Here is a 14,385-nt window from a genome sequence, read left to right on the forward strand (position 1 = left end):
ATCAAGACTGATTTGCATATGGCTGGTAAAAGCTGAGGTGGCATGATGGGTGAAAAAAGATGGATTGTGATGCAGCCTCGAGCGATTTGCAGTAGTTGAGATTAATTCAAGCATTCCACCCAATACCTTGTTGTTTCTGCATCTGACACCCTAAGTGCACTCTGTATGCCTCGTCATGTGTCCCGTGCTTACTGTGCCACTAGAACCAAGCTATACCTGGCTGAAGAGCCCTAACTAGGATAACTCAGTCCTAGGTTGCATGTGTTCCAGTTCGGGGAGGACCTGACCTGGCAGTTTGGGCTGGACTGTTCCCAGGAGGAGCAGGGTCAAGACTGAATGCATATGTCTGGGCCCAAACTGAGGTGTCATGGTGGTCGAAAAATAATGGATTTGGATGTGGCCCAAGTGATTGCCAGTAGCTGAGGTTAATTCAAGCATTTCTCATATCACCTTGTTGTTTTTGCATAGAGGACCTCTCTACTAGTCGCATTTCCATCGCCTGAATTTCGAACAATACACTCTCCCTCTGTTTATCAGCAATTACTACTACAAGGCTAAGAATAGACAATATTGCAAAGGACATGTTTTACTTGATTATTTACCACATATTATTCTCAAATACTGTGCTTTTTTCCATATCACAAATTTCACCTCCTTTGAGTCTTTTATCACAAGTTTACATGTTTTGTGATATTCCCATCCAAATATCCACCAGCTAAAAGCAGATGTATACATAGTCAGAAAATGACCAGACATTTAGAAACAAACAGAAGTTGGTCAGATAATTCCAATTTCCTCTTGTTGTTTCCATTATCATATTGGACGCATAGAGGAATAAGTAATAATCGCCCAGTGCTACTTAGATCTAGCATAAAAGATACCTTGGTATCAGTGAAATCAGTTCTTGTATTACCAACTGGAATTAAAGGTAAACTGGTAATGAGAGCCTGAACAGGTCGAATTTGTGACTGCTAAAGCAAGGGCATCTTTGCTGGTAGAAGTTGGTGCAATATCTGTTCTACTGTGTTACATTCCTTGCCTAGGTAATGATAAATTGAATATTATTTGTAAATTGTAATTGTGCAGGAAAAAGACCAAATCTAAATTTGAAAGGATGGTTTGGCATTGGAGTTTGCAAAGATCATCTGTAGACCATTGCTGGTATTTGATAGTCAGCTACCAAGCACAATATTCCTGGGCCATTTTTATTCTCTTCAACTGGTCCATGGGACCTTTAAAAAAAAAAACAGCTGTGAGGGTTACAAACAATAATAAGACTAAGCTATTTGGTGGAGGGACCCACTGAATAGTGAGCCCGTTTATCCTTACTTAGCGGGCATTTTTTTCAGGTTCATCTAAATTTAATTACAAATTGAACCTTTGCTCAATAGGAGAGTAAAGCATCAGCAAAGGATCAGAAAACAAAAAGCAAAAACTGACTTTTTCACAAAAAAGAACACCAAAATTACACAAACTAATGGGGAGTATTCAAATATAAATAAATCAGGGAGTAACAATGTAAGACATAGGCATGGGCATGGGCATCTTTTGTTAGCTGAGAAATCTGTAGATATCATCAGAGCTTTTACTAGCCAAACCTTTTCCAAAAGAGTTTAACACTTTTGGAGACAAAACCTCTCTGACAATAATTAGAAGAAATTTTATAAGATCCATTTCTACTATGCAGAAACAGCTAAGGAAAACCTAATTGCAGAACTCCTACTCAATGGCAATCAACTTATGAGATAGAGTCACATTGTCAGAAGTACATCTATGATATGTAAAACTTGCTGAAAATCTCTATTTACACATTATAATTGGAGTGCAGTACCATCTAAAGCTTATCTATTATTGTGGACACTGTTTCCAGAGATGGGCTTACTTCTTACATTTTCTTGACATGATTCTCCAAGATTTTGTCAATTATCTCTAAGTATTTTTTTCTTTTACTAAAGCATAGTACTTTATTAACTTTATGTTTTTTAAAATTTTTATTCCAGGTGTAGAGTACATGCCTTGTGCTGGAGCAGTTAGACGGAACAAAAGTTGTTTTACTTAGTGGTTGTTGGCCATGAACACTTCCAGAAAATGCTAGAATATTTTCTAAATCTTCAGGTAATTTCATGTTTCTTCTTTAGGTAGATGATAAATGAATTGAGTATTCACCAGATGTATTACATTGAATTGATTCACTAATCATATAAATCCCACTATCTGTTAACCAAAACAAACCTTAGCTCTTAAAATTTCAGTAACACAATAACATAAGAATGACAGTCCCACTTTAGGCTTGTCTGATTCAGGACAAAAATTGAAAATTTTTACTGATTCCAACAGGCAAGAGTTCAGTTTCAATGTATCTTGTTAATAAAAAATGTAAAAGGCAATCCGCCAACATCGCTTGATTATATGTGTACCCAGATGGGAGTTTCTAAGCTATTGGAATTTAGCCACTGCCTTATAAATCATCTTACATATAACTTATTGTTCAGAAATGCAAAACATTTTGGCGGTGTGGCTTGGACCGTGAGGGGAATGGCAGCTTGATGCTGTTGCTCCCACTGCCTAAGTGGACTGGTTGTGGTCTGTATGACACCTTGCTGAGATCGATGGGCTGGTCCAACGATGGGATCCCAGAAAGGTTCTATTGAACTCTTTTGCAAAGTTTTTGATGCAACTTTCATCTACTTCTCCCAATTGAAATTCTGCCTCTCTCAACAGCCAAACAGAAGAATAGAAAATGGCTGATGGCTCCTTGTGAGAGCACCTAAAGATCTGAGTCTCACTCACGCTCCTACCTGCAAGTAAGATCAACTGTTTCGCAAATCTGTCCCTAAATAACTCTTCCAGTGCCTCTGTACTGATTCCTTAATTAATGCCAACCTGATGGGTGCAACTTGGCTGATTTTTCTACCCCTTTCTTGACCTGTCTGACTTTAAAATGGCAGACACGAGGAAAGATCCGATTATATCAAAATCAGTGAAACCAAGTTCCATATGTTTTTCCTTTAAATTTTGCTGAAAATCACTCATGAAGGCACTGTTGAATGATTTTACCAGCAGTTCTCTTCTATTTTAGGTGGTGAATTCACTGAATTTGAGATCTGCACATTCCAGGAACTGTCTGACCCTAACATGGCAGAACGCCATAGTGCCACAAGGTTCCCCAGTGAATTTCCAAAGAAGGAGTAATACATCTACAGGACTCACATCTAAGGAGTAAATAAAATCCATCATTGATAAGAACTACTGTGAGTGTCTGTGTCCATTTAGTGTCCAAATCATCACTGATAAAAAATTTGGACTTCCCCATATCGTCCTCGCATTTACCAGAGTTTGACTGCTGACTAATAAACATAAGTAACATCTGTGACATCTTGATTTTACCTCCACTTCACTCCTACTCAACCAATAACATGGCTCAAAAAGAAACTAAGACAAGCAACAAATGCACTAAGGCTGAACCACCACTTGCTGACTCCCCCATCAAAGAGAAACCTGACTTCAACAGAACCATGGAGATGAGCCTCAAAAAACTTAGGCCCTCATTACAACCTTGGTGGATGGTGCAATAGTGGCAGTAGTACCACCAACAGGTTGGCGGTACATACTGCCATATTATGTCACTGGCAATTTGGCAAAAGCCAAACGGACAATGTAATACACCGACCGCCAGGGTGGTAACGACCGCCGGGCTGAAGACTACAGTCTCCAGCCCGGCGGCCGTCACTAGGCGGCCCACAGTACAATGTCCCCGCCTACCGCCATGGCCTGAACCACTCTGGCCCTTTTAGGAGTTCACCGCAGGTCCGATGGGCGGAAACACCAGCCCTGCGGTGAACAGGGCCTTAATATTGACGGTGTCTCCTAATGGAGCCGGAGCCAATGTGGCAGTGTGGCGGGTGCAACAGCATCCGTCGCGCATTCCACTGCCCGTAATTCAGGCAGTGGAATGTGCGCCTGGTCTGTGCATGGGGCCCCCCGACGCCCCCATTCTGCCAGCCTTTCCATGGCGGTGTAAACCGCCATGGAAAGGCTGGTAGTACGGGGACCCGTAAGCCCCAGGGCGGCGCTGCCGTGGAGGATGAAAACCACCGGGACCGCCAGGCTGCCGGCTTGTGGCAGCCTGGCAGTGTAAGTAGCGCAACCGTGGCGGCTCTGCCATGGTCATAATGTAGCGGTCCCAGCACCAGCCTGTTGGTGGTGGGACCGCCACCATGAATCTGGCAGTCCTGCAACCGCCAGACTCGTAATGAGGGCCTAAATGTTTTCTTGCTTAAATGCGTGATATGCACAATATGTGATTTCCTCACCGAGCTATCTTTTTGCCATAAGTTTTTTGCACCTGCTTGATTTGTTTCCAGTACCTACAGTACGATTGTTATACTCCCCATTTTCTGATTCCAAGTACAAACCTCTACTGGGCCTACCTAGTTCATCAATTACACCTATAGAGTATGTTAGACATTACTCAAACATGCAGACCTAGAGTATTATTTTCTTTTCTTTATTCTACAGGTCTCTGCATACATTCAGTGGACAGGCTCTCTCCCCACTGTTGTCTGTCCCACATTCAGTATTTTGGGAGGATTGGGAGAGTGGGTGCCCTTGAGAGTTGTGTGGGTTTTTGCAGTTAGGGTTTATTTCTGTTAAAGATGAATTTCCTTTGTGCTTTTGGAATATATGTATTCTTGCTTTTTGTTATATGATCTACAATGGCAGGTTTTTCTACTGACACATTGATAATCACCCATAGGTGTTGTACTTCCCACTTTCTACTTTTACCACTCTAATGAGTCGATACAGATTCTATTGAACCTTAAGAATCTACTCACACTAATTCTCTCACTACCTCTACTCTGTTTATGGTACCTGGCCTGTTTTTTCCATCCTCTTTTTATCCTTGTAATCCTCCACCCTCCAATGAATCTACATTTCAATTTTTTTATTATCAGCAGCTCTAATAATGAAACTTTATTTATACATTTTTTAAAAATGTTTTCCTTTTTTTGTGACTTTTTATAATTTTGCTTTTTTCCCTGTATTTCGTCCTTCCTTCATTCTCTTTATTTTCTCTTCTTCATCTTCACCCCACCCCATCCAGTACCATGGCAGATCAGGAAAGCAGCAGCTGCCGTACCTCGTGGGCAGCGGCGCCACCAAGGGGTACAGTCTTGACCCATCTTCAGAGAGGAGGAGGTGGCAGCACTAGTTTTTTTGTGCACCACCACTTCCCCTCCATGCCGGCAGCAGGTGGCAGGTCTGGGAGTGGTTACACCTTTCGGGAGCGTCAACTGCTGTGGAGGAGGGTGCGTCGGCTGGTTCATCAGCACACTGGGAGCCACCACCCCCAGTAGCAGTTGATGCACTGTTGGGCAGATATCATCGACCGTGAAAAGGACCTGCTTGACCTGCTAGGCATCTCGGTGTCGGGAGGCGTGCCATGGGTGTTACGGTGGGTGCTCCCACGTAACACCCTTGGCATTTGACAGATTCACAGATTTGCAAGGTTTTTTAAACCTGGGAATGTGTTGCCTGAATGCGCAGGGGTGACACAACAAGGAGAAATACCTCTATTTCTCCTTGTTTTTTCATCTTTCTGCAGCACACATATGAAAGGAAAATTCCTCTTGTGATTGTTTTTTTTCAGGAAGGTGTCCCTTCCTGCGCAAAAATAATCATCTCCTCAATGCAAGCAGCCTTGTAACATGGTGCAGGGGTGCCTGTATTGGCTCATTGCAGACCATTGTGCGCCAGTACAGGGGAAAAGGACAGGAATGCACCATGTCTGTTTGAGATACAGCACTTTCCTGCCCTCTCCTATTGATGCATAGCAGCGCTGCAAGAAGGGTTGCGACTCTGCCCTGCATCAAAAAAAGTTTGTAAATATGGCCAAAGTTTAAGGAATTTGGAGTAGGGCTTAAGTGTAGGAATTAGGAAAGTAAAAGTAATAGGTCAACTCGAGCTGAGACCATCATACTAGGCAATCTGATTTAGAAAAGTACAACATTACTGTGTTTGCCTCTACTTGTCAAAACATTTTTTTCATAGATTAACTGTATCACTAATCTTCTTTTTTATCTTCTTTTTTATTTCCTACCTCATCACCCAAGGGGAAGAATAGGGCAGCATCGTCGGTGAGTCCCGGAGGAGAGGGTGCCAGTACTAGTGCCACCACCAGTGCAGATGCTGGTGGATCTGCTGACCCCAGCAAATCTTCCTGTTATATTATTTTTATTTTTCACCTCTACTCATTTCAATTGATTTTTCTTTTAGTTTTACTGTGCCTATTTACCCTTGTTTGGACTTTGTAAGCTTTGTTGAATTCTTGTTATCCCTGCAGTTATCTGTTTACATATTTTTTGTATACCTGACTTCCTCCTGTCTGTGCTAGCTTTCTTCTGCTTTGTTAGTAAGCTTAGCTTTGCCTTCTCCCGTTATATGTCTTGTGGACTGGTACTTAATACTAAGAGGACAGATTTTTAGGACAAGTACTCTACAGACAAGATTGCATGCCCAAGTCAGCTTTTCTACATGTTTGTGAAGGTTTTATTTGCCTTGCTCATGCCCCAAGACCTTACCATAGGTTCGTCTGGATTGACCAAAGTATTCCACCCCTTTTGTGCTTCAGTGATTTATCTGAGCTCTGACCCTCCATTGGGAAATGTTTGCGGCCGATTTGTCTACCTTGCTTTTCTAACAACTGACAAAATTCCTAAAGTGAATAATAGAAGAAGATAGAACTGTAATGCTCACTTGTGGTTATATTTATTTTGTTGAAACTAAATTGTGTAACGTTTTTTCCAGTTGCACGGACTACCAATGACCGTACCAGTCGCAGCACCAATGCGCTGGACGCTGCAGATGTCGATAAGGGAGAACCGGAGGCAGCAGGGACAGGTGCTGGTAAGTCATATTGCTCTTGCTCATTGACAATTACTAACTAATATACTCACTGCAAAGGCTTTGCTTGTGAAGCCCCTGGTTTAGCAGCTGCTGTGGGAATTGAGTTGTTAATCTTAATTGCATCTACTCTGTGCAAATCAGCAGACAAAAGCTCATAATGATTGAATGGACACTACAAATGATGGTTTGATGGAAAAGCAAACAAAGGAATGATGGCTAATGGGTGAAATGGTATATGAGTGAAACGATGCGTGGATGAAAGGAAACAATGTGTAGGTGAGTGATAGGAGATGCATGGGTGGGTGAAAAGATAGATGAAAGGGGTGAAAGGATGCCTCAGTGGATGAAGTATGGATGGGTGAAAGCTATTGTTCTTTGGTGGAATGGGTGGATGTTAACAAACAATACATGGGTAAATGGACGGAAAGTTGAAAGGAGGGTGTTTGAAAAGGGGGGATACTGGATAGGTGAGTCTTTGGATGGACGGGTGGATAAATATGGACGGCTGGATTGGAATAGTGTAAGGCTGGATGAGAGAGTGTAAGCTTAAACCAAATGGTAGATATCAAAGGGTGAATAGAACAGATGAAGGAAAAGATGAATGTATAATTGATTGGATCAAGAAGAAATAAGGGAGTTGTTGTGGAGAGGGATGCGTCTGCTGTTCACCTAATTAGCTTGGTTTACATGGTTATCAAAGCTTTTGGTTCAAGGTGGGGGTATGTTCTGTCTTCTTCCTTAACTCCCTGTAGCTGAAGCAAGGCAGATATGTGTAATCCCACACATCACCTTACCTCGCTCCCCATTAGTCACCAATGCTACTATGACATAACTGCAGTGTGGCAGTGTACAATAGTGTTTTCTGTGCAATGTGTGCATCGGCTTCAGTTAATGCAGCATTTACAAAGTTGGTGATGCATTGTAAATTTAAAAAGGTACTTCCCTTCCACCACAGTGCCCACTCTGTCACCTCTTTTTACTTCAGTCATTTATACTTTCCAAAGCTTTGTCCCAGCCACCCCAAAAAAAAATTTATGTATAATTTAGTTTTTCATGGCTTCAAAATGGATTCATGCCATTTCAAATTTTGCCCTTTTGACATTTGTCAACCACAGTGAGGCACAAAAAGCCATGTGATTCATTGTAATCAGCCATATCAAATTCCAGTGGCCACAAAGCACCAGCAATTTACTGCTACTGTGCCACTGTATTTTTAAAAAGATTGTTTGAACAGAGCACAGTTTATAATTTCTCATTTTCCTGTTTCTTTCCTGCTAGACATCATCCAACTCGCCAGGAGGTAGCAGCCCAGCTCCCGGAGCAGAGGCTGGAGGGCATCTGAACTGAATATTGGTGGCTGGTAGCCCTCTAGGAGGAGGAGGAGGCCGAGGCAGCCCTCATGGCTGCCGGCCCTAGCTCCTCTAGCCAACCACCAGTGCATCCAACCTCCCAGTGGCACCACCATTGCAGCCAGCAGTGGGCATCACCCCGTCCCAGTTCCAACACAGCTGCCTCCCCTTCATGCCAGGACCGCATATTTCAATGCTGCGTCCTGCAACACCTTGTGCGACTGGACCACTGGGTGGCACGTATTGAGGTCGGCACTCAATGATATCTGGACCTGATTGTGAACGGTGCACCCTCTTTGAACTCTTTTTTCCATTTTTGTTTTGGTGGGAGGGACCCTTGCTGTGGGTAGTGAGGGTGGGGAAGGAGTTGGGATGTGGTTTGAACACTGCTTGGAATTTTCGTTGGACATTTTGGGGTCAGGGCTATTTGTTTGGCGAGAGGGGTAGGCCTGTTTTAAGCAGAAAGGGTGATTTTTCTATTTGCAAAAATAAAAGGGGGTCATTTATTTTACTTGATTCATGCCTTAAATGTATATTTTGGTGCTTTAGTTTGTACTGCTGTCCTTTAGTGTAGCCTGTTTTTTCAAAGCTGCTAAAAAAGTGTATGTTACCCTTGCTCTCTTGCCCTCTCACTGAACTATATTGACTACTAGTGGATGATTGCCATTGCCTAATTTGCCTACAAACACCTAGATACTCAGACAAGTAATCCAGCATCTTTTTTAGTAGGAGTTAATTTTACTAACTAAACAAGTTAACTTCAATCCATAATTCTTCTCTTACCAGAATAGATGAAGCCAGGGATTTTTCTTCTTCTTACTGCAGGGTTTTTCCTAAGATGGCATCTTTAGGGGTCGTAGTAGTAATAGCAGCAGGCTAGCACGCTAACAGGGAAGAAAAACTTTACAGAAGGTACCACTCCCACCTGTGCGAACTCCAACTACAGGATTAATCAAAAGGTTATCTATCACTGTCAACTCGATTGAAAGAAAAGTAAAACAGAGTTAGTGGGTCAGCATATTATCATAACTTTAGGAAGACTGAGACCGGGCTACCAAAATGACAGCATTTGACACACAGCGAAGAAGACCTAATATGATGATAATAAAATCTAGGAATATCGATTTCTTCTGAGCTATGGGGAGGAGCTATAAAACTAAACTTAAGAAATTAAATCATGGAGTCAGGAGAAGTGGGCTCAGACTTGAGTGGTTGGACCAGATTAAGAATTTACTGAACACACACACAAGACATGAATGATGATTTGATTGGGCCGTTGTGGAATACTGCTCAGGTAGTAGAAGGTTAGAAGGTCATGCAGTGAGTTGGTGTTGCTTTCATCACATCTGCCCCGGCAAGTGTGTGTTTCATCCATGGTGTAAAATTAAGTCACACTTCATTTAATCACACAGCCCGGGGAAAAAGAGTTAGGGGCTCGATGAATGGATGGAAAAGGGGATTTGGGGAAAGGTGTGACGAAGACAAGCACCACACAAAAGAAACAGCAGCAATATTCATTTGGGAGCTGAGCAGCACACCATCATCAATCTGTTGTAGAAGGAGAGGAAGGGATACATATGACACAGTTCAGTTAAGTGCATTGTAAACATAAAAGGAAAATAGTACTGTATTGCCAAATTGGGTGATGCATCTCCATTCTTCTTTGAATGTCTGTCACTCTGGTGCCTGTCTAACTCTGAAGCTGTCCAGCAGGTAAGCTGGAGTCTTGAGATTTCCAAGGTTTTTTTAGTGCAGGAGAGGACTAGAAGAAGGCCTACGTAGTGAAAATTGAACAAAATGGTAGCTACATTATAGAGTAAAGGAAAGGGACAAAAGAAAGCAGGTAAGCTTCATGAGGAGTCAGGAGTGTACCAAGAAGACACAGAGGCAGAGCAAGAACATAAGAGGAGTTTTACGTTTGAGCTAGCAATGCAGCAAACACATACTAAGCAGCATTTTCAAATCAACGCACCTCTCTCCAGTTCACTGAGTAAATATTAGGCCTCAGAGTTTTCACCATCATCATAGGTTCTCCTTGAAGTCAATAACTTTCTCCTTTCTAGCTTTTGAGGTAATACCACCCTGAGTCCTTCCATCTTCCTCCTCCAGATTCAGAGTAACTCCATCTCAGTCCCAAGTCGAGCAAGGAAGAACTGTGAAATACACTGCTGTTGAAGAACAAATAGAGAAACAAAACTGTAGTATTTTTTCTGTAGATTTGTTTTTTGGTAACTAAAGTGGCTGATTTGTTATGATGAACCAGAAAAAAGGAGTAGGCCCTGCAGGGAAATTTTACTACTTTTGAAAGGCCATTCACTTTCAAGAAAAAATGATCACCCATCAGTCCCCAAACATTGCAAGTTATTGACAACAAGTTTACAAATTTGTTGAACTCCCTCCCTTATTGTCAGCCACCACATACGTCAATCATCACTCACAAATTCACAATCAATCAATATACCACCACTCATTGGTGCAATAGTTTCTTAATTACCTCTTACAATTCAAGTATGGTGGTTGAAAAAAAATACTTCCTCTTTGATGTGGTATCTACACATTGGAATTAGGCATTGGCACTGGCAGTATTTTGATGAATGATCTTCCAGGGCAGCTCTGCTAGGTGATAAAAAATAGCATCGGCAATGGTATATGAAGCAGGCAGACATCATCTCCAATGTCCTGACGGGTACGCAGGTGCTTCTTCACTGCACTCAGGTTCAACTCCAATCCGGATAGTATGTAACTATAAAATCAGTGGAAGGGCAGCATAATTCCAACACAAACATAATGTTGCACTAGCATATATATATTTTCTTTTTGCAAACAAATAAAATAAAAAAGAAGCTGAATGAGAAATAATGAAAATGTTCTATGGTGTCACTGGCATATTAAATCTGTAAAGTAGAGTTTGTCCTAAAACTCTGGTCGTTCTCCCAGAAGCTGGTCAGCTAACACTCTTGATTTTGACCAATTATCCACTTCCTTCTCCTGTGGTGTTTTAGGAACGGTGTAATCAGGTGGTGTAAAATGCTGGTTCATTTTAATTATGGTCAATCTCTCCATGTTTTGAGGTAAGAGACTAGTCCTTCTCACTGTAACAACTGCACCAGCTGCACTGAACACAAGTTCAGCAGACACACTGGCTACAGGACAAGTCAGAAACTTTACTGCCATCCTGCTGAGCTCTGGCCATTGGTACATCTTCCCATACCAATACACCAATGGGTTTTGATCCACATACACCTCTTTTGGGTCACCCTAACACTCCTAGAACATCCTCTGAATGGTCATTGGTGCTGCCACCTGCTTTATCACTTTTTCCTTTCCTTTGCCTCTGTACAGGACTTAAAACCTGCCACTTGAAACCAAGACAATGCAGAGGTTGGGTCTGATTCTTCTGTTGCTGTTTTCACCAGTATTCTTTGGATTGGCAGATGTTAGACAAGACTGTCCTCTCTGGAACTTGAAGGCGGCACCCCAGAACTGCAGAGTGGGACTCTAAGTTCCAGCATTTCTTTATCCAGTTTTCCTGCTTGCTCAAGAATTCACCTCTTGTATTGTGAAACATCCCCTTCAGAAAAAGGAATGATAGCAGAAGGAATTTTTTGTAGCGTGGATCAAGTAGGCTTGTACAGATGTACTCTTTGGACAAGATGATGGCATTTTGCAGCCATGCCTTACAAGTCAAGCAATAGCTTAGGCTATTAACCAAGACATGCACTTCTGGCTTTTCATTCACTCCCCAAAATGTCAATCTTTCAGACAGCTTCTTTAGCTGCTGCTGTAGCAGATGCAATAACGGCATAGCTTGACCCATTATTCTGTCCTCATTGCTAACTTCCCATGTGAAAACCTCAAAAGGGAGCAGCATCTGTGTGAGGCATTTGACTAGGCCCCATTTGTCCGCATCCATGGTCATAACTTTCCCACTTGCATCAGCTCCTCTTTGAATGACAGTCATTGATCTGTTTGTATTGCTCAAACAGACGTTGCACCATATAATAGGTTGAGTTCCAACATGTTGGCACCTCCTGTAGCAGGGATTTAACTGGTACTCTGTTTTCATACTGAATAATCAACAACTGTTTCTGGGCTTTAAAAGAATGGCTGAAATGAGTGCAGATGCATCTGCAGGTGGTCAGTATGTTGCTGACTATGACTTCCTTTATAATATATTCTTGCACAACAAGGTTGATGCAGTGTGCCAAACACAGGACCACAAATTAGCCACCATAGGCCATGGCCTTGACTCTGTTACTGCCATTGTCCATAGCAACAAATCCACCTCGAAGACCTCTGGGACGCAGCCATTCAGACACCTTGCTATTAAATTCCTCCAAGATGTTTGCAGCTATGTGTGAATTCTCCATGGTGAACAAGCCACTGAACAATCTTAAACATTTCTTCAGAGCCAATACCTGTAGAAATCTTTTGCTTTAACCCCAGAAAAGAGATCCAGTGTGCAGTGATGCACATGTAATCAGTTGCCTGACAACTGGTCCACTTGTCTGTCATCAGGTGCATACTGTGGGCAACACTTTGGTGCAAAATGTGCCCAACCAATTGCAGCACATCGTGATGCAGCGCTGGAATAGCAACTCTGGCAAAATAGGTCTAGCTTGAAACCTTCCAATTCAAGCAGAGGGCTGCCACAAACTAAGAATCCCCCTCCTTCCACAAAACATTTTCGGCAGCTTCACATTGTACAAATGTACTATTGGGTGGTTGCAGCCGTAAGGCCCCTCCTGCCTAAACATGCCCGTTGTTGTAGCCTGTATTTTCTTCTTTAGTGGGGCCACTGACACAGGGAACTTTTGCATTGTAGGTCATGGTAGACTCAATGCGTGTTGTGATGCAGTCACCGTATGCTGTGGTGTCTCCATCTGACTCTGAGTCTTCCTGTGCCATTGTGAGGTCTCTGAGGCAGGTGATTCTGGTGCGCTGTTGGGGATAGGGCTGCTATGCTTGAGGATGTCACCCTCTTCTTCCTTACCTTCCACCATGGTTTGACCAGTTGTAGCTGATGTTCCCTGGCTCTCCTCACCTTCACCAATGAACCATGTTGAGCCGTTTGTTTAAAGTGCTGCTCCCACAGGATTGCATGATGTTGTTTCATATCGGTTGTCTGGCCTCCAGTACCATAATGTGAACCAGGCTTACCTCGACGAACACTCCCATGGCAAATGGAGCATGGAGTGCTTTCTTATTGGGCCAATGCCTGAAGACGAACTAGAAGTAGGTGGTCATTGGTGTGTCGATTTCCTCTCTTCAGTGCATACTTCTACTGAGGTACGGGTTGGTGCAGGTCTCTGCTAGGGCCTTACAAATATGGGAGCTGGTGGTGCTGCCTGTGGCACATCCCTCAGAGCAGGTTGGATAGTAATATAAGACTCCTCTGTGCCAGCATCCACAATAATTGTCTCATTGTCATCCTCCTCATCATCCCCTTCCATGACCTTAAGGCTTTCTGGAACTTTTGTTTTCCCTTGCCTTTCCTGGCATCTCCCAGACTCTGTCGCGATCCACTTCATGTCCTTATCATCATCATCATCAGAAGTAGTGCTTGGAGAAGATGGTGGAATAGCACCCTTCCTTTTTCTTGCTGGAGATCTGGGAGCCCTTGATTCTAAAAGAGCAGGTTCTTGCTCGACTGAAAGGTCAACCTCCTGTTCTGCTCCAACTTTGGGAAGATCTGGCTACAGCTGCTGTCCATTTTGCTCTGTTTCCTGAAACGATTGGGTGCTACATTGTGTAAGTGAGAAATCCAATTCAACATCACTGCTCGGCGGCGTCGCCATGACTGCAATGGCTGCCTCAATGACAGACATGGTCTTGGGCTTGTGTTGGAGTGGTGCTGTTGTTGTGGGAAACTCCAGAAAAAGGTTGCAGTTGGCACGCCACTGGTGGAAAGCTTCTTCTTCTCACTGGCCACTGTCTTGTGAGCAACTCTCTTTGGGGCCATCTTAAGCTCTAGGGTGGCAGTGGCACTAAGATGCACAAACAAAAGAGTTTGGTGTCTGTGGACTGAAGTAACTGTAAGGCCTTCTCTTTGGCAGTACTGCGGGTGATGTGTGGGGCTCTTCTTTTGTGCACCTAAAACAACCAAGCAAGAAAAACATGTAGTTAGTGA

This window comes from Pleurodeles waltl, chromosome 3_1 (assembly GCF_031143425.1).
Source record: "Pleurodeles waltl isolate 20211129_DDA chromosome 3_1, aPleWal1.hap1.20221129, whole genome shotgun sequence".
NCBI lineage: Eukaryota > Metazoa > Chordata > Amphibia > Caudata > Salamandridae > Pleurodeles > Pleurodeles waltl.